General features: G+C 53.4%; 1 protein-coding gene across 2 annotated transcripts in view; it reads right to left on the bottom strand.

The window, feature by feature from the left end:
- ACVR1 (activin A receptor type 1) overlaps nt 1-6,974 on the bottom strand; it is a 46,228-nt gene extending 39,254 nt beyond the window's left edge. Inside the window, exon 1 of one of the 2 annotated variants that reach the window (XM_059852428.1) lies at nt 6,838-6,974. The gene's annotated coding sequence lies outside the window, so the exon portion shown is untranslated. Of the gene's footprint in view, nt 1-6,814 lie in introns of both variants that reach the window. The other variant, XM_059852427.1, reaches the window with a different exon arrangement.
- Nucleotides 6,975-20,498: the final 13,524 nt, after the last annotated feature.

The raw sequence follows: 20,498 nt of genomic DNA, 5'->3' as shown, positions 1-20,498 counted from the left end.
GTACATGTTTTTGTTCTGACAACAAAAAATGAGGAGTAGAACACAGTGTAATCCTACAAGATTGACTGCCACAAACTCTACTGCCAAATCATCCTCCTGATCCTGAAATCAGCTGGAATAGTCCTTTTTTTCTCTCTTTTCCCCACTGGTTTCACTCACATTTATCATCCTGTGCACATACTTTTATATCTCTATCTTTATTGCCAGTTAGTCTATAAGTTCTAGTCAACAACTTCTGGAGAACGGAAAATTTTTATTCTCTATGTTGTTTATCACTCCAGCCTGGGATTTGCCCAGCCCATGCCATCAAAGTCAATGTTTTAGCAGGCTGCTACCCACAACTGCAGCTGCAGCAAGCAGTTTACTCTCCAGCAGCAGTGAGGGCTGCAATTAAATGGATTAAAAAAAAATAAAATTACTCCTTATGAAGTCAAGAAGAGTTTTAATGTGCAGTACGGACATGCAGCACAGACACAGCTTTTACCAATAACCAACCTGCAGCATATCACCTATCTCTTCTCTAACATAAGAGTATTATAACATAACACGATACAATTGATATTCTCTTAAACCAAACCATTAGCTTTTCATTTGGTTTTCACTTTTAAAATTCAGCCTTAAAATGACTTTAATTGTTGCAGTCCTCCCACACAAATACAAGAGACAAGTTTATTGCAATGGAGAGCCCTAAATAGCACAGTCTGGTTTAGGCTGAGTAATACAAACACGCATTTTGTTTAATTTTACATCTGTTCCTAGGGAGATCTCACTCCCATCTCCTCTGCCTCGCGTTCCATAGCACCTGACAGCACAGGACATCACCTGCTCCGGTGGGCTGAGCAGCGTGGGCACAGCGTGGGCAGCTCTGGCTCCGTGCGTGGCAGCTCGGGGGACAGGCTGGCCACTGCTGTCACTGTCCTGCAGAGAAGGGAGGGCAGGCATGTGGCACCGCCAAAAATGTGCGTCCGAGCACATCCTGGTGTCACAGCCAGAGCCAAGAGCAAGCCAGCAGCAGGGAGACCTGCAGGAACTCTCCCTGAGGAGTACAGCAGGTCCACCACGCCAGGGCACACCAAACACTGCCATGCTGCACTCAAGCAAGGCACCAGCCTTCACAAACACTCCAAGGCAGCTCACAGTCCTCTGCATCTGCTCAGCCACTCAGACCCTCAAAAAATCCCTCCTTAGCACCAGCACAAGAAAAATATCTGGGAACTAACCTGGGTTAGAAGTAACCTGGCAGAGGCCAGACTAAGGTTTAACCAAATGAATGCCTTATCCAGTGTATCACATGGCCAGAGATGCCAGAACAGAAAAAGAACAGCACATGGAGAAGGAAAAGCAGGACTACTCACTCCCCTGCCATTAGTAGCCGGCGAAAAGGTTTGCGCAACCACAGCCCCAAGTGCCTCAAACCACTGAGCCAGGAGCCCCAAGCCATTCGGGGGGAGGGCTGGAGGGGCCTGCTGGGGCACACCGACTCCTGAAAGCAGGGCTCAGCAGCTTCCAGGACTTCAAAGGGAAGCCACTTGCAGGCTGCGAGCTCTCCGCGCAGCCAAAGGCAGCTGGCGAGGCTGCCAGCCCGCTCCTGCTGTCACAGGAGCCAGGCAAACAGCAGACCTGCAATTAGAAGAGGTGTTTGTTGGCCTCTCCTCTGCAGCTCATTAGCAGAGGTAAGGTCTGCAGTCAGAACAAGAAAGTCCCGACCTCCAGTGAGCACAGCTCACTACGACTGCTCTGCAAGACAAGGAACTCCCCCTACCAGCTTCCATTCAACAGGATGACCAGCTTCAGCATGCTGAGAAGGAACATTCCAGGCACTCGGGACAGAAGGTTAAGTGCTGCAGCAACACATCTTCTGTAAAAAGGCCCAGGTAACAGCTTTTGGTGTTCCCCCTCACAATCTTCTATCTCCATCTTGGTTATTTCAGACAAGAGAAGAAATTACTCCAAAGGCAGCCTTGGACAATCACCAAAATGGAGGTCTTGGTTTTAGTAAGCTTTTCTTGACAAAGCCAAAGCCCTCCTTTCCCTAAAGCAGGCTGGAGTTAGTCTACAACAGGCTCCAGACACTTTCAGACCCATCTTTCCAGCAGCGTCATAGGCAGGAAACAGTGACTAGGTGTGACCCTCCAGGAGTGTTTCAGAAGGGGGATGCAGTGACAACAGGACTTGTGGGGTGAGAGCCACTGAACTGCCTCTGCACACCTAAAGGAGGAACACCCCACAACACACAGCCTGAAACAGCAATAACCTGACTCCACAAGAGGCCAGGAGCAGAGGCTCAGGAAAGAGCATGAGGACACAGCATAAAAGGGTCATTCTTCCACACTCCTCTCATTCCAACCCCATACCTCCCAGTCAAAGGTAAATTCCCAAGCCCAAAGCTGCAGCTGAATCACAGTATTTACTGCCCCCTCCCACAGGCCTACCAACAGATCCAGCTGTTTCTCAAAGGAAGAGTAAGGCTCCTGAATATCCCACCTCAGTCTATAGCTTAAACACACACCACACAAACACTATTGGTTTTCATTTTAAAGATGCTGACAATTGATTACACCCAGTATTCCCCATTTCTGGCATAATAAGGAATTACCTAAGACCATCCCTTCCCATTTACTCACATCAATTGTGACTTTAGATCTCTATAGTATTTCCTTTCAAGCATTTCTCCCCTTTGCAAGTCAGTTTATTTACACACCACCTCACCCAGCCTTGCCAGACCAGGCTGAGCCAACATCCTGTAAAGCTAAAACAGGTCCCAAGCTTGAAGAAACTGTGGAGCTGAAGGATATTGATTATCCCAATTGCTTAGGGACTTGCAATGCCTTTGTAATCAAACAGAAGCCCATCCCTTGGGATAAGGGACCTTGATCTGGGGGCTTGAGAGGCGTTTCAGAGCTGGTGGCACACCAATTTGCAGGCACAAGGAAGACAAAGCATGTTGTCACCAGCGCTGGCAGAACCCTGTGTCCAAGAAGCCCTGGCCCCAGCATGCTGCCAGGCACAGCCAGCAAGGTGAGGCACTGCATGGGAGGCAGGAGCACAGCAAAAGAGGGACCTGCACTACCTGCCAGACTGATCCAGCACCTGATGCTGAGTATTCAGGAGCAGATGGATCGTGGCTCTGGCCTTCCAGGGGAACAGCAGCACATGAACTGCCAGCAGAGAACAGGCACTGGAACTGCAGCGCTGCTTTCTCCCGCACAGAGGAAGAGCTGTGTACTTACTGCACTGGGAGCACAGGCACACTCCTCATGCTCCTTCCAGAAAACAGCACCCCATGCACTCCATGGCAAAGGTGTGCTCCAATGCTGCTTCACAACTGCAGCTCGTTCTCTGTCCATCTTCTCACCAGAGCAGAAATTCGGGGAGTGTGTTCTGAACAACCTCAATCCACAGATGCAAATCACTCTGAAACAGGAACCTGCGAGCACTGTGCACACACAATTCCAGAAGACCACGCGTCAAGGAGGGGATCACCATGACCTGAGACTGGGTCAGGTGCAAACTCATGGTCCAGTGTAACACAGAAAACTACTGCACTACAACCACTTACTGTTATTGGACTGTACTTCCACGCTTTTGAAAGCATTACTCTGAAACCATGTTTTGGCTGCAAACATAGCAGGGAAAAAAAGGAATTCCTTGAAAGCATTTCCACGGAATTCCATACATTTCGTAGTCAACAACATTTTATAAATTTGTGATCCCAGAACAGTTTTCAAACACGTGTGAATTCAGCTTTCCAACACTGCCAGAAAACACTATCATTCCTGATTTTTACAGATATGTACAGGATATAAATGCCTTACACCTACAACATGTGGCCATAGAACTTGTCCATAGCAGTGCTCAAAAGGTGAGGATCTTGATAGCACCTGCTATGTCTGTAACTAAGATGCTCTTAAACTCTCAGTCTTGACTACTCTCAGGTCCTAAAGTAACTAATCCATCCCCTAAGCACCGTGCACACCATGGCTGAGGCCAGCCTGTCACCCACCTCTGTGATATCCCTGAATCCTCACACACAGAGGCACCCAGCAATCACCCGTGTTCAACACCAACACTGCAATCTGCTGTAGCTCCTGTCAGCTGCACAGGTGAGTGGGACAAGTTTTCAACCTGTTTATACACACTAGAGCAGGTATCAAGATGCCCATTTGAGAGTTCCAATACCAAGAATTTAAATGAATTCAAGTAGCTTTTTTTGGCAGGGACAAGAAGGGCTGAACGGGTGCCTAATTATTTCACAACGGCTGTCCCTAGATCCTATTTTAGCATTGGGCTTTCATTAAATTTAAGCATGACTTCAGAGTACCAGCTGGCTGGAAAAAACAAAAACCACAAACACAACCCACTCACAACACCCCACGGGTGTTCTTTCCCCCGCCCATGTTCTCTTCCTACCCTCACCGAGGGCTTGGAAGACTCCAGTTCCATTTGGAAAGCCAGCCTCAAAAGCAGATAAGTTCTGCAGGAAATGGCTATATTTAGCCCTCCCCTTTCACCTCAGCTCCTCCACACACTTGCATTCTCCTGCAAAAGGATCTTTCTACTCAGCGACAGAGGTGATCTTTAGCAGGTCACCTCAGCAGAAAGAACGCAACCAACTTCATACGTGTTAAGAGAAGAGCGTGAACAACCACCAGAATATCAAATATTCAGCTACTAAGGCATACAATAAAATCCTCACGTCTCAAAGCACGCTGAATTGCAAGCTCCAGGAACACAATATGCCCAAAATCACTTTCGGAGTGGTGCCCATGGAGGGCAAGGCTGAACCTCTGCACACACTACCCGGGGTTTCACCCATTTTGTCAGTAACTAACACAGCCATCCTATTCTCTACAGAATATAAACATGAGGCAACAAACTTGACAGCTCTGCAACTAAAATATTTTTCGAATAAATAATTTTCTAAATTTGTTTCCTAATAAATCATAAAAAAACAGTTAACAATGGTTCCTGGGCAGTGAATATCAGCAACACCTCTGGAAACATCATCAGCACCTGGTCAGTAGGACTTCCCTTTCCCAGCTTGAAACTTTGAAACACATTATAAGATTTAAAAGTGAAAACATATAAAGGGGCTTTTTCTCCCCTCAAGTTGTTTTGTTTAAGTAACAGCTTCCCCTGATACAATTCTGTCCCAACCATGATTTAGGCCTGTAAGAGCTGATTATTTACAAACTGAGGAGGTTGAGGCATGAATTAAGTCACATCAACAGACCTTAAAGTTTGTCCCAAAACGAAGACAGAACAAAACACACCTCTCACTCAGTGTGAGGAGACAAACAGGCAAAGGGTTACAGTGAGGAACCACTCCCAAGTCCTGTGCCACTGGGCAAGGAGCACACATGGCCCCCTGAAACAGAGGAATGCAGGTCTTATCCCAGCAAACAAATCCCGAGAGAAGGCAAACCTCTGAAACCACTGCACACACTTAACACCTCCTGGGGAGAGCACAGGGCATACAGGAACTTTTTGTTCCCTTAAAACAGATCTCTAACACCTCCTCCTCAAAAAAAAAAAAAAGTTTCGGCCATCAAAGGGCCCAGCCGTGCACTTGAGAGCTCTCCACAGCCAGGACTCCAGCTTTCCCATTTCAATTGCAATGCACCCCAGCACTCTTCAAACAGCTCCAGCCCTTCAAGGACAAGGCTCCGAGAGTATTTGCAAAGTGCCTGCTGCATTCCAGGTCGCCACCGTCCCTCTGAAGATGAGTATAAGGATCACAGCAAAGATCGTATTACAGGAAACAAAAGAAAAGTGAAAGTTTAAAAATAGACTTGTCATTGCCCACAGCTAACTGCTATAGCCACAGGAGTCTTCTTCAAGGAGAAGCTGGGCTTCAATGCAGACCATAGAAACACACGAGATTTGGAAAAAGAATCTGTTCTCTTTTGAGAACTCAATGCATCGTTGTAAAACGTGGTTTTGTACAAATGTGATAGTTCTGCAGCTCAGTCTAGAACCTGGAAGTTCCCACCAGTAACATCCTCCTGAGGCACTGGCGCCTCCAGCACACCTACCAGAACCCCAGCTCTTTGAGAACCTCAAGAAGGTGAGATGCTCTCTCAATTATTGGAAAACAAAGTGGTTTCGTTTCAATTTACATAAAAATACTGCGAGAAACTAAAGTTCTTTTAGCACTTTTAATAGACAGAGCTGGAAAGACTGCCTGGGTAGACACCCCTACGAGATTCATCGCCCAGATTTCACGGAGCAGCATGCGGGTTTAGAGCCGCCAGGTCAGCACGCACACCTGAGCGGGCTGAGAGCGGCTGTGTGCTCCAGGGCCGTGCTCCCCGGGCAGCCCGAGTCCCGGCAGGAGCCAGCCGCTCCTGCCCGCTCCCATCCCCGGAGCCCAGGGCGGGCTGGCTGCGGCCCCGGCGCTCAGGACCGCTCCGGAGACTCTGGCCGCGGCAGCAGCCCCTTGAGCAGATGACCCGGCACCAGGGACTTTGGCCTATACCTCTGCTGTGCCCATCAAACCTGGGGCTTCAGCGCACTGCCGTGGGCAGCGGCAGCACACCCACGGGGAGCTCGGCGCGCTCCGCGCCTCCCACCCGGGAAGCTCCTGCAGCCGCACGGCGGCCACGGCCAGGGAAATTAACCCTGCCCGGCCGAAACCGCCGCAAGTTCATAAAAGCAGGAGAAGGGAAGCCCCAGCCCTGCCCGCCGCGCGGCACCGCGGCGATGCTGCCCCCCCCGAGCGCGGCCGCGGCACCGCGGGGCCTTTGTGCGCCCCCCGCCCGGACCGGGACCCCGCGGCGCCGCCCCCGCCAACCCTCCCGGCGGCGGGACCGACCTGCTCCGGCAGCACGGACTCACCCGCTGGGCCGGCGCGACGGGGCGGGACGGAGGCGGACGGAGCTGGCGGAGCTGGCCGTGCTGCGGCGCTGCCCCGCTCGGGCCGGCGGGGCCGGGGGCGGCCGCGGGCGGCGGCGGCTCCGCTGACAAAGGAGCGCGGGCGGGGCAGCGCCCGCACCGGCAATGGCCGCGCGTCACTTCCGCCCGCCGCCCGCCCAGCGCCCCCTGCCGGCGCCGCGGGGACACGGCGGGTGCGGGCTCGGGTCGGGGTTCGGGTTGGGGTTGGGGTTCGAGTTCGGTTTGGGGTTCGGGTTCCGGCTCAGGTTGGGGTTCGGGCTCAGGTTGGGGTTGGGGTTCGGGTTCCGGCTCAGGTTGGGGTTCCGGCTCAGGTTGGGGTTCGGGTTCCGGCTCAGGTTGGGGTTCGGGTTCCGGCTCAGGTTGGGGTTCGGGGTCAGGTTCGGGTTCGGGCTCAGGTTGGGGTTGGGGTTGGGGTTCGGGTTCGGGTTCCGGCTCAGGTTGTGGTTCGGGTTCGGTTTGGGGTTGGGGTTCGGGCTCAGGTTGGGGTTCGGGTTCGGGTCCGGGTTCGGGGGAACGGAAAGCCCGTCCCGAGCAGCGGAACGAGGCACAGAAGCATCCCGGCACGGTGGGCGGCCCTCAGGGCCGGGTCCTTACTGGGCCGGGCCGGCAGAGCCCATGGGGTCACTGGTGCCACTCCAGAGCTCGGGGCACAGCGGTGTCCGGGCTGTGTCCGGGGGCTCTGGGATGGCCCCAGGAGGAGACTCCAGCCCTCCCCAGGCTCTGCTCGGGGCAGGAGCTCTGCCTCCTGTGCCAGGAGCTCCTGGGCTCAGCCCTGCCCACGGCTCTGGGGCCATCGCTGGGCCCGGAGCAGAGCCTGGGCCTGCTCTGACCTCCCTGCACACGGGGACAGACCGGGACAGACCGGGACAGACGGACACACACGGGGACAGACCGGGACAGACGAGTACAGACGGACACACGGGGACAGCCAGGGCTGAGGCCCCTCTCCTTGGGCTTCTCTCCAGGCTGAGCAGCCCCAGCTCCCTCAGCCTTTCCTGGGCACCGAGATGCTCCAGGCCCTTGCTCAGCTCCAGGAGCTCCTGTCCCTGCTGTGCTGAGGGACAGAGCTGGACACAGCACCCAGAGGTGCCTCCAGGGCTGAGCCAGACTGCAAATATCCTGGTACAAGACTGATGTGCTGAATTTTATTTAAAAATAATCTGACTCCAATTTTCACACCAAATTATTCATAAAGTAGTTACTGTCATGTCATAATTTTTAAAGTTGAAGGTGTCTTCCTCCATCTTGAAGTTTTAACCCTCCCTCACACGCCTGAATTAATTCCCTAAAATCATATATTCTTCCAACCGTGGTGCTTCAATCATAGTCCAAGTCCCAGGATCCCAGAGTGGTTTGGGTTGGGAGGGATCTTGGAGCCCATCTTGTTCCACCCCCTGCCATGGGCAGGGACACCTTCAGGCTCATTAAGGTCACCAGGATGCAAACACGCTGGTGTTGGGTGGAACCAGTGTCCCTGTGCCAGCTGCACTAAGCCAACCTCACTGAGGTTCCTGGAAAGGCACGGGCTTCTTCCTAAGCAGGAAAAGGAAGCAGATTTCCAGAATAACTGCATCTAATTACTGTCAATAGAGCTCTTAAATTATGATGTGATGGATCAAGGACATGACATCCTACATTTTTAATAAGTCCGAACGATCCTGAACAGACCAAGTACATGAGAAATTCCCAAATATGATTGACCTGATGCTCCATGTACGTTCTGCCCAGCCCCGTGGCACAGGGTGTGTGCCCCAGCACTGCTCTGTGCCTCCCCAGGGCTGTGGGGGATGCCAGAGCCCTGGGAGGCACTGGGAGGCACTGGGGAGGGTAAGTCCCCCCGGCCCAGCAGTCAGGCTGGGTGGCCCCATTCTCTCAGCTGTTCCATTCCCTCAGGGCCCGCCGGGGCTCACCCTGCCCATGCCCCGGGCCAGGCCGTGTCTGTTCGTGGGCACTGCTGCAGCACTGCTCTGCTGCATGCTCATGAGCACTGCAGGCTGCAGCACCCCACAGCAGCCAGCACACAGCCTCCTCCTGGCCTGGCACCGTGGGGCTGTGCAGGGCCAGCCACAGGCGCTGTCCCAGGGATGGCAGTGAGCCCCAAGACTGCCCGAACCACCTCCTGCAGCTGGAAGGCCCAGGCATGGGTCTCCTTAGGAGAGACCACTCCAGAGTCTGTCAGACGTTGGCAGGGGCTGCCCAGGGAGGTTTGGAGTCCCCATCCCTGGAGGTGCTCCAGGCACGGCTGGACGTGGCACCCAGTGCTCTGGTCGGAGTGACAAGGTGGGCATCGGGCACGGCTGGGACTCGATGATCCCGGAGGTCTTTTCCAACCTGACTCGGTGTGGTTCTGCTCCCGTGTCACAAGGCACATGGCTGTGCTTGTCCTCCACACAGGTGGCGCTCCCCGAGCAGGGGCATGAGCATCTGCAAGGCAGGAAGTGAGGAGCTCAGGGGAGTAGAACAGGAGCCCTGGAGACGTGGCACAGTCAGGCTGGGACAGCACGGGGGGAATCACAGGGTGGTGCCAGGGCAGGAGGAGAATGCTCATTCCCTCGGGAAAAGGCAGGTGGACAGAGGGTTTGGAAAGTGCTCCCAATGAAGCTCCTTTGTGCATACAGCCCATTTATGCACAGCCCTCCAAACGAGGCCAGGATTTGACTCACTATGAGTAATAGGAATGTTTTAAACAGAGAAAAGAATACTAATTCCCTTAAAAATACAAATAGGTCTACATTTGGCTCAACAGCACAAGGCCAGTGATTTTCCACAGAGTACTGCCAAGTAGCTGAATGTGACATTCAAGTAGCTCAAGTGTAGGTGTTCCTCAGGAGAAAATACAGCTCTAACGAGGACCATTTTCCGAAAGAGAAGACTAAAGATTGGGTATCTAATACAACTTTTCAAAATTTACCAAACAGCTACATTTCCAGAAGTGCCAAGTTTCCCTTGAGGCCCCACAGGTGGTGTTGGCAGCCAACACTTCTGAACACCCACCTGCTTATTGGCAGCCTAAAGCACCTTTGACAGTGGTAGCCCGTGTGGTTATCTGAGCTCCCAGGAAAGGGTGACACTGCTGGGCTGAGAGCCACCCCTCACTAATGCCTGCGGGGCTCTCAGGAGACACCAGGAGCCACACGGGTTAGGAGCACTTTGCATGGAAAAGTTTCTGCTTTACATCTGGTAGAAGAATATGAATTTTGGAACCTGTCATTGAGTAACCCACGCATGGCTCACCAAGGGACAGCTGTTGCTAAGTGCTCATTCACAGCCACGAGGGGAACCAGTGCTGGGAACTGGAATTAGGCAGCTCCTGCCCACAGCCTCCTGTAGCTGGATCACGTACAGTTTGCATGCCACTGATTTCTAATTAATAGTGAAGCAGAGGGAATAATTAAGTTACTGAAGTAATCTCAGCATCATCTATAAACAGGGCTATTTTTCTGTTCTTTTGAATGCCACTTCTTATTTATCATCATAAGCATCCTTACAAATAAATTTGCTTTACAAACACTGCAGGGTTTTTTCAATTATCTTTTTTATAGGTAACATGGTTGTTGATAGGAAAATCCAGCTGTAAGTAGAATTTTATCTGTAATAACATTATTTGGGGAGAAAACCAGGGCTGCAGTCTGAGAGGGATATCATGACAAAGTGTTTGGGTTAGTGGCTGGCAGTGCCATCTCCGAGTCAGAAGTGCCAGTTCTGAGGTGTGGGGAGGATCATGGGGCTGTGTCTGTGCCTCAGATGCCTTGCTGGCATCTGAGCTTGTCAGGTATTTTACAGTCCCCCAAGGAAAGGTGGAGTGGATCTGATGGGGGTATTCATACACAGCTGACTTTGCACAGCTTTGCAAGGAGTAGAGTGTGATTAAACTTGGGGTCTTCCAGTTCCCAGCAGGAGAACCTCGTGTGGCCTTTTCCGTGCTGGGGAAGAGTCTGGAACTTCTTCCTGGACAATGTTTGCATTAATCAGGTGTAATAATGGCATGTCCGTGTGAAAGGAGCACTGTGGGCACAAATTGTTGCCCACAGACATCAGAATAACACATTAATGTTATGTAAATACCGTGGTATTCAGAAGTCTGTGGGCCCCAGAACACAGTGCACACAGAGCACACCTTGAGCTATGGGGCAGGTTCACCCTGTCATCCTTCCACACTGAAAACTCTCCCAAGACAGCATGTATAGCAAAATCAGGCTTCTCTGTTTTGAAACAATTTCCATGGTAACGTGAACTGCCTTGGTTCTTCATAAATTCTGCCTCTCTCTGGAGCAGCTGGGATTTCAAGTCAGACCACTTTGCAATGCTCTGGGAGTGTAGAAACAGCTCATGCAGCTGAAAGATGCCATGGAGGAAATGTTTCAAAGAGGGGGCTGCTGGACCCCAGTCCAGCCCCTCATTTGGTAAAACCATCTCACTCAGCTCTGCTGAGCAGTGAGCACTGCCCTAGACCAACAGAGACAGGGCTGGGGTCTGGCCCAGGCCAGCAGCACCACACAGGGAGGGCCCTGGGGACAGACGGAGCCCAACGGCAAAAAAACGCCTCTAACAAACACTGTTATTCCTTCTAAAATACACAGTAAAATACAATTTAGTTGCAGCACACAAAATGAGGCTGTGCATGACAAAGCCAGCCTGGTAATTGCCTTCAGAGCTGCTGAGGTTTTTAACTCTTTAGCATTATTAACATCAGCACATAAAGACTTTGCTTATATGCTTGAGGTGAGCTGTGGTACAGAAATAATAATCCAGGTGACCTTCCAAGCTGCTGCTTGTCATGAATTATTTTCTTCTGCCTTGAGGAAATTTCTAAATATATATCTGTATATATGCATGCAAACAAGCAAACCTGGCAGTTGCAACATAGAGAAGTTGCATCAGCGCCCCTCCCAGCGCAGCAACTGGCCCGAGCACAGCTGCTGAGAAAACCCCAGGAAGCACTCGGGTTTGAAATTAAAGAGCTTGTTCTAATATTTAGCTGTGATGAATGTGACTGGGAGTACATGTATTTCATCAGGCGTCTGTGAGTCAGGCATGTGAGTCACAGACGGAGCCGCGCTGGGGCTGCCGGAGCAGCCGGTGAGGCCTGTCCCAACAGCTCCCGCTGACTCCCCCAGGACACTCCGTGAGTGAGGACAGGCCCGGGACATGCCTGCTGTCCCAGCAGCTCTGCAGAGGACCTCAGCCCAAGCTCCTTCCACAGTTCTCCTTTTTCAGGTCCTTACCTTGTGTGCGTCTTTAGATCACAAACCCCGTGGACTTGGGGGCGTTGAGGAGCCAGGTGCAATTCAGCGCAGCAAGGAGAACCCAGATCCAAGTAATTAACAATAATGTATAATTGCTACCAATTTGGTTTTACACAAATTACGCAGTATTATTAAATTAAGCAGACCATGTTCTTGCATCTGAGCATTAGCAGCATAACTCATTTTCATGCCATTTTTTAAAATAGCACTGGTAATTAGTCCTGTGCTTTCCAAGCCCATCACATGCAGTGCTTTGTTTTCAGCAAAACACCCACCAAAAAGTGCTCGAGCTCTCTAATTGCAAAGATTCACTTCACAAGGCTGCACAGTTCCTTTCTGCTCTCTCTGGGTGCTATTCAGGAACAGCCAACTGGAATTTATTGAAATTACGCCAAAACATAAATGATGAAAACTACTCCTCAGCTGAGGGGGGGAGCCTTTGCAGGCCAAGACACCACGGAGTCACCGGGCGCGGGGGATCAGGTGGAAACGCTGATTTCCATTTCACACCCCAAAGGCGGGATGGAAGGAGCTGTGCCCTGGGCCCCTGGGCGGCTCCCGCGGACCTTGGGCGCTGGTGACCCGCTCGCTGCCCCAGCTCAGTGCCCCTCTCAGCGCCCTGCCCGGTGCCATGCTCACCACGCCGAGCACCGCACCAGCGGTCCCTTTTCCATCGAGGCACGGCAGCCAGGCTGTGCCCCGTGCCCGCCCTTGCCCACAGCGGGTGTCCCCAGCGCCAGCCCTGTGTCCCGCCGGCCCCGGCGGCGCAGTCGCCCCCTCTCCTTCTGCCTGGCTGGGAAGGAGCTTTTTTTGGCCTCTGCTTCTGTCATCTGGCATTTAAATGTAACGAGAGCTCTCGTTGCTAACATTTATAGCAGCAAAATATTTAAGTTCCAGGGCTTGTAACACATGTTGTTCGTGTCCCCTTGCCAGCCCCAGCTGCAGGCTCCCAAAGCCTTCCCTGGCTCGTTCGGAGCCGTGCCGGCGAGCGGGCGAGCAGGAGCTCGGGGGTGGCCGGCACCGGCACCGGCACCGGCCCCGGCACATCCCGCTGGGGCTCCGCGAGCGCTCCCGCTGCTGGCTGCACCCAGAGCGCCGGCACACCAAGGGCGGCGGAGAGTTTGTCGAACTGGCCCATGTGGTGGAGAGGAGGAGAGAGAAGGACAGGGCTCGGTCACCAGCCTGCCACGACCCCAGTCACCGGCGGCAGCCGAGAGGGGGGTTCACAGCGCCTGGTTCAGTCCCGTCTGTGCCACGGCGCGTGTTTGGAAGCTCCTGCCGCTGCCTCCACAGCCCCGGCTGTCAGCCCACAAAACCGGCCCGAGAGGAAAGGTGGCGAGCAAGCATAGCCCACCGTGCCCACGTGGAGCCGCGCGGGGCCCCGTCCCTCGCCGCCTCGTCGGAGCCCGCCGTGCCAGGCTGCCCCGGGGTGCTCCTGCTCCCAGCAGGGAGAAGGGCGACAGGACTCGGGAGCAGAAAGCCCCAGCCACACAGCTATCCAATGAAGATATTCCTGGCTTTTGAGGAAACCCAAAGCACCTTCAACTGTTACCAAGGAGTCTCTTCCTCCTGCTCCTGTTCTATCTGCCCTTTGCCAGGGTAACCGCAGAGAGCTGGTTTGATCCACCTGCACCAGGGCACAGCAGGAGAAGGACAGCAGTGGGTCCCAGCCTGGCCCCAGTGGCTTAGAGTCATCCCAAAGCCATAGGTCCTGGACACACTGGACACCTCAGGGGCTGGGCAGAAAAAGAAGAGACGCTTCTGACCTTTAGGGCCACAGCAAGCAGCTCCAGATGCTGACACCAAAGACTCCGTCAGACAATACAGGAAAAAATCCCATTTTTAAACTGCAGATTTTGAGCCAGTCTTTAGATCTCTCTTCCTGGGGTTGAGCCAAGTGAGCCCTCACCTCTGCAGGAGCAAAGCAGGGGCCAGCAGCCATCTCAGCCACCAGCATCTTCTTCTCCCAGTTGTCTCTCAAGACTCCCACTCTCATGTGGGCTCAAGAGGGTCTCATCACCTGCACCTCTCTTTGACTGGCTGCTTCTGCTTGGAGACAGTCGCCAGGTTCTGAGCTGGAAAACCATACTGAGTACTTTGGAGCAGCCTTGACATGTGCTCTTCCATCCTGAGAGCAGACACAGGGGAAAGGAGTGGGCTGCAGACCCAGGAGGGAGGTGCTGGATGCGTGGTCTCAGCCTGATACCTTCCAGCAGAGACCAGGACTCCGATGCCTCCACAGCACAAGGAGTGGGGTCAGAGCAACAAGGGACAGGGCCTGAGCAGCTGATAGGGAGGAGCAGCAGCCGTAGTGAGGACAGTTCTCAGCATTTTGTTCTCCTAAAGCCAGGCACCGAGTTTATTTTCCTCTCCAATAGCTGATTAAGAGGCTGGTTAGGGGAAGACAAGTATTTCATCGTCTGACTCAGGACAGGGAACTGAAGACTGCTCACTGTGATGCTTCTGGACAGCTGGAAAGGGACAGAGGGAGAATGTCTGTCTGTACTGGAAGTGACTGAAATATCACAGCACTATCAGAGGGCAGACAGCCCAGCACAGCCAGAGTGTGCCATGAGATGCTGTTGTATTTAAATAAACACTTTGGGCGGGCCCAGATTTCTTCAGCTCTTCTGAGACTGGCACAGCTGAGGGTACAGCCTGACTTGTTTCCTTCCCCCTGGGTGAGCCCAGTGTGATCCAGCTGGCTGCTAACCTGCAGGGTCCTTTCTGGGAGCACAGCTCTCCTGTGGGATAAGCTATGGCTGGAATGTGGTGTGGCACATAGCAGGGAGCTGCTGCCACAGCTCAGCTCCAGAGCACAGGGAGAGCTGGTTGAGGGGATGGGAAGCAGGGACAAACTTCTGTGTAAACATTTCCAGGAATGGGGAAGCCACAGCTTCTCTGGGCATCCTGTGCCAGCGCCTTGCCACCCTCAGAGCCAAGAACTTCTTCCTAATCTCTAATCTGAATCTCTGTCCTCTTTTAGTTTACACCTTGTCCTATCACAACAGGCTCTGCTAAAAAGTTTGTCCCCAGCTCTCTTGAAGCCCCTTTGGGCCCTGGAAGGGGCTCTGGGGTCTACTCTGGGGTCTTCCCTTCTTCAGGGGAACATTCCCAGCTCTCCCAGCCTGGCCTCAGAGCATAGGGGCTCCAGCCCTGGAACAGCTCCTGGCTCCTCTGGGCTCTCTCCAGCAGCTCCAGGTCCCTCTGATGTGGGAGCCCAGGGCTGGGGCAGCTCTGCAGGTGGGGTCTCACCTGAGCACAGGGGCAGAATCCCCCCCTCCCCTGCTGCCCACACTGGGATCAGCCCAGGACATCGGGGGTCTCTGGGCTGCCAGTTTCCAGGTCGTGTCCAGCCTCTGGTAGCCCCTCCTGTTCCTTGGGCTTCACTGGCTGTAACTGAGCGAGCAGCGTCTTCCGTCATCCGCCTGCGAGGGCTCCGAGCTGCTGTGCGCCTTTGAACAGCTGGCAGGGGCTGTTCGAGGGCTGGCTGCGTTCTGCCTCTGGGAGGAGTTTACAATGACGCCACCAAAAAGAAAAGGGGAAAAGGAATTCTGTCTGTGCCCGCTGCATGGAGAAACGTTTCCACACAAGGTGGCACCTGTCTCCTTCCTTCCAGCCTCGAGCCGGAGACGCTGAAAGGCGCCTGGAAATATTCTCTGAAAATTAACTCCTGGTAAACGGGATGCAGAATCTGTTATTAATTCCTTCATTAGCCATTGCTTTTCGCTGGGCACTCAGGCAGGCACGGCAGGAATTGCTGCCAGTCAGCGCTGGGGCTGGCCAGCAGGGGTGGGGGGACAGCAGCTGCCTCCACTCCAAGTGCCCAGCTCTGGGACACACAGACATCCACCTGAAGCCTCCCAGCACCAGGAGGGGCCTGGGAGCTGAAGGGGATCCCTGCCCAGTCCCCACGTGCAGCACTGCACATCCCACTGCAGATGGGCAGAGGTTTATGTGCTCCAGATCTGACAGAGATTAATGCTCTGTGCCCGTAATTTAAATCACAATTAAGGTATTTTGGAATATCCCTTCCTACACTCTGCAGACTGGTGCAGGCACTGCTGACATGAAGTGGTTTTGCATTCCCACGCAGAATGCTGGAGAGGCCTGCCTTCCACTGCAGGGCTTTGCTTCTGATCCTGACCTTTCCACACAAGGAAAATGCACATTATTACTGCATATTAGAAATGCAGCGTAGCTAGACCAGCTGTGACATCAAGCAGTGAGCCAGTACCACCACTCACAGGCTAAGGAAGGAGCTGGGCTGTGCTGCACCCCATGCCCTCAGCACCTGCACAGAGCCACTGGGCACCCACCGGAGCCCTCAGCCCAGCAAGGGGGCCCTGCACAGAGATGCTCCTGCTGAGCATCTCCTCTGGCAGCACACCCAGAAGTGCCATCCCACCCAGCCCTGCCCCACGGTCTGCACACCTGAGCATGGTGGTTTTAAACCTTAAAAACTTTGGTGAAGCATGGAGGTGCCAGATCCCTTACTTGCATCAAGGTCCTTGGTGCTCAGAGTTGCAGAGAAAGGCAGAGACCTGTCTTGAAGGCTGCAAGAGACCACTTTGATTTTCATGTGATTATTTTTAACCCCTATCATGCTTCTCACACCTGTCTCCCGCTCCATGGTCTCTGCCTGCCCTGTGCTGGCCCAGTGCCTGGGGGCTCAGTCTCCCATGTCGGTCGAGCATGACAGCAGGTCAGGGAGGGGTGCAGAACAAACTCTCCCTCTCCAGCCTTCCCAGAGGAGAAGGAGAAAGGACACAGAGACAGAAAATATGATAAACACAGGGAAAAGGAAAGGAATTGTTTGAAAAAAGAAAAAAAACCAACCAGACTTCAAACCGTCTTGGTTTACCTGGGTGGAGGGAAGAGGGAGGAAAGGCAGGGATGGTTTTGCTGGGGTCTTCCATGTCTCTCCACAAGGCCCTGAAATGCAGAGCCAGCATCAGCAGAATTAAGTGCCTCCTCTGGAACCAGCATTTTTTCCCTTTAGCTGTTTCCATCACAATAAAGTTGCATAAAGTAGGGTCTGGATGCTTCATTTTGAAATAGTGGGGCCAGTGTAAGTCTGCCCTTGCATGGAAGGCCCTAATCCCCCATGGAGTGCAGGAAAATGTCTGAACAGCCGTGCTCAGTGAGCTCAGATCCTGGCAAATCCAGCACATGAGGTGATGCAGCAGCTGCCACCAAGACCACAACACTGCCAGGGCTGAGGACCATGTCCTGCCATGCTCCAGCCCTGCACTAGCTGTGGGCACTCCATCCGTGTGGGGCACACGGGAAGGAGGGCAGCTTGGGGGCACAGTGCTGGGGCTCAGCCACCCAAGCCTTCACATGTTTCCTGATGGGAAATTGTTCCTTGTCCTGTTTCTGAGACGTGATTGGGCTTGACGAGCAGCATGGCTTTATGAACTGTGCTCAGCTTTGCATCATTTGCCTTATTGTGGCCGGAATCTCCTCCCAGCCCTCCCTCCTGCCTGCACCCACAGGCACCAGCAGCTGCAACAGGCACCCACAAGCCCAGAGTGAAAGACAAAAGGATAAAAATACCGTGTAAGAAAAATAAAAGAAAAAGGAAGAAAAAACCCAGGCACCATCTGGAGAGCAGAGCAGCACTGGGCAGGAAGGGAGCAAGCAGAGAGGGGCTCGCTTGCAGGTTCCGATTCTGTGTCTGCTCCCACCATAGCTGGTCTCTGGAGCCCCACCCTTGCTCTGTCACAGAGCAAACCTCTTTGCATTTACACAAACCTCTGTGGGTACTCCCAGCAGGCAGTAGATCACCCATCCCTGTGGGGTGGGAAGGGTTGGAGCAGCTCACTCACCTCTGCAGTGTGAAGGGAACAAAAAGCAGCATGGAGGAAGGCAAGGGGGAACCTACCCAGAGCAGATGAGAGGTCCCTGTTGCCAAACTGCCCCACTGTTCATCTTCCTTCTCACCAATTTCATCCTGCCTGCAGGCATGAAAGGAACTCAGCCTTGGGAGAAGCAAGATGCCAGAAGCAACATTTCTTGCTGAAGTGAATCCATGTGGGGCCAGGGAAGGCATCTGTCCAGGATGGGCAGCAGCAATCCATGTAGAGCCAGGCAGAGCCTGGCCTGCTCCTGTAGCAAGCCAGCACCAACCACAGCCAGAAACTGGGTTTAAACCTAAGCTGAACCCTTTTCCCAAGGTGTGTGCAGGGCCAGCCTAGTGCTCCTTGAACCTGCAAGGGCAGACGTGCGTGGCTGCCACCCTAGTGTCCTCACCTCCTGGGCAGCCCCAGCAGGGCAGGATGCCCAGAGCATGGGCACAGCCCCCCACCTGCCCTGGGTCAGGGCAGGCAAATCCCTGCCTGTTCCCAGGGTGAATCCCACCTGCCATGGGCAAGGCTGCAGAGAGGGAATGGTGAGAAGAGTGACTTGTCCACAACTCTAAGGAACATTCCTGCAGTGGAGTAGCAGCACTCTCAGCCCCTCCTGTGGAGTGACACGGGACTGGCAGATCAGCAGCTCCTGAATAAATCCTGAATAGTGACACAGGTCAAACAGCTGATTTCTGCCTGAAATAAATGGCTTTGCGGTAGTGCTTCCCCTCAGGGGAAACATGTCCTGGCAAGCTGCAGTTACTCTAGTGCCCCGAGGGTTCGTGGAGCCTGGTTCCTTTGGGGAGTGTTTTACCGTCTGCTCCCAATGCCAAGAGCAGCTTTACACCAATAATAAACAAGGCAAAACACGGAGCCAGAGCAAACAGCTGATAAAAATCCACATTTTGCTTTCCTGGCTCCGCAGAACAGCCTGGGTAAGGGGAGCAGGAAATCTTTGTGCTGCTGGCACATGGCCTTCCTCCTGTCAGGTAAAACACTCCCCGGTGCTCCTGCTGCTCCCTCATGCCGACTGCCTGCAATCATCGTTAGAGGAATGCACAAGACATGCCTCGGACTGTGAATGTTCCTCAGCTCCTGGTATTGCAGCAGAACTATGATTCAGCCGAGCACAGGCTCACATGCCCTGCCGGGGTGGTGGTGGAGGAGCTCACTCCTGCGACGGGCACCACCTGCTCCTCCTGCCCAGCCCGACCCGGCGGCCACAGACAGGGCTGAGCTCCGGGCTGCTGGAATACCTCATCCAGCAGCAGCTCCAGGGAGCTGCAGCAGCAGCAGCACAGCGGGAGGGAAGGCAGAGACGAGCCGAGTGGAGAAGGAGCTGCCGGGGCTCGCTGGGAGCAAGGCTGCAGAGCCCTGGCAGGACACGGCGGGTGCGAGCTCCCTGCCGCGCACAGGCTGCCATCGCTGTCTGTTCTAAAATAGCATTTAACATGACAAGAGGTGTCGGATGGGCGCGGGGAGCGCTGGCTCTCCCCATCTCTTCCCTTGCTGAGAGCCTGTCTACACTGCCATATGTTATTCTGCCGTATACTTCATCGTGCTTTATTTGTCATCCTCTAGCACATATGGTAACAGCTCCACTGCCTGGCACTTGGAGAGGCTGGATTTAGCTCTGAATCAGGCACAAACAAACACTCACTTGGGGCAGTGCTCTTTGCTTCTCACCATCCCCACCTCCCCACGCTCCCTTGAGGAAGAGAAACAGGCAAGCAGCTGGGCTAGATCAGCACTGCAGGTCCCTTTCAACTGAAAGCATTTTATTTTAGTATTTTATCCTATCCTAGTCCATTATTCTATTCTCTATTCTATTCTATTCTATTCTGTGTTATTCTAGTCCATTCTATTCTGCAGCCTCTGCCATGGAAAGCAGGAGAGACAGGAAAAGAACAGCCACACTTCGGTTTGGGATTTAATTGAAGCCATCCCAAAGAAAAACAACCATGGGAAAAATAATCATGGATACAGGAACCAAAGGTGAGGGACTGCTCATATTGGCCAGGCGGGGAGCTGACCTGAGCCAGACAGGCCCTGAAACCTGAATGGTCTCGATGGTGGCTGCTGTCCCTTCTCTTCAACGTCACTTCTGGGAAGTCAAAAGCACAATGCAACCATTTCCCTCGGTGCAATCATGTTTACTTAAACAGAACACACTGGCTCCTTTTACCTTGGGCACAGCAGGGACAAACACTGCAGGAACATTGCTTGCCCACCAGTTCTCAGCCTGACATTCCAGACAGAGCTGTGGCTCCAGGGGACTCTGTCCCTGCTCGCTCAGCAGGAACACCCTCCAAAATCTAGCCCCTCTGGCCAGCATAGGGGAGGTCCCTGCCTGGGACAGAGCACACCAGGGGCAGAGGCTGCAGCAGGGCAGGGCAGGGGCTTTGCTGACCACCAGGCAGGGATGTACCAGCTGGTTGTGCTAGAACACTATTTTTCATAAGAAAATATTTAAGAAGTTGTCCATGTGCTTGGGAAAATTGTTTTA

This window comes from Haemorhous mexicanus, chromosome 8 (assembly GCF_027477595.1).
Source record: "Haemorhous mexicanus isolate bHaeMex1 chromosome 8, bHaeMex1.pri, whole genome shotgun sequence".
Classification (NCBI taxonomy): domain Eukaryota; kingdom Metazoa; phylum Chordata; class Aves; order Passeriformes; family Fringillidae; genus Haemorhous; species Haemorhous mexicanus.
Note: the sequence above shows the minus strand (reverse complement) of the source record. Positions and strands in the feature narration are given on the sequence as shown.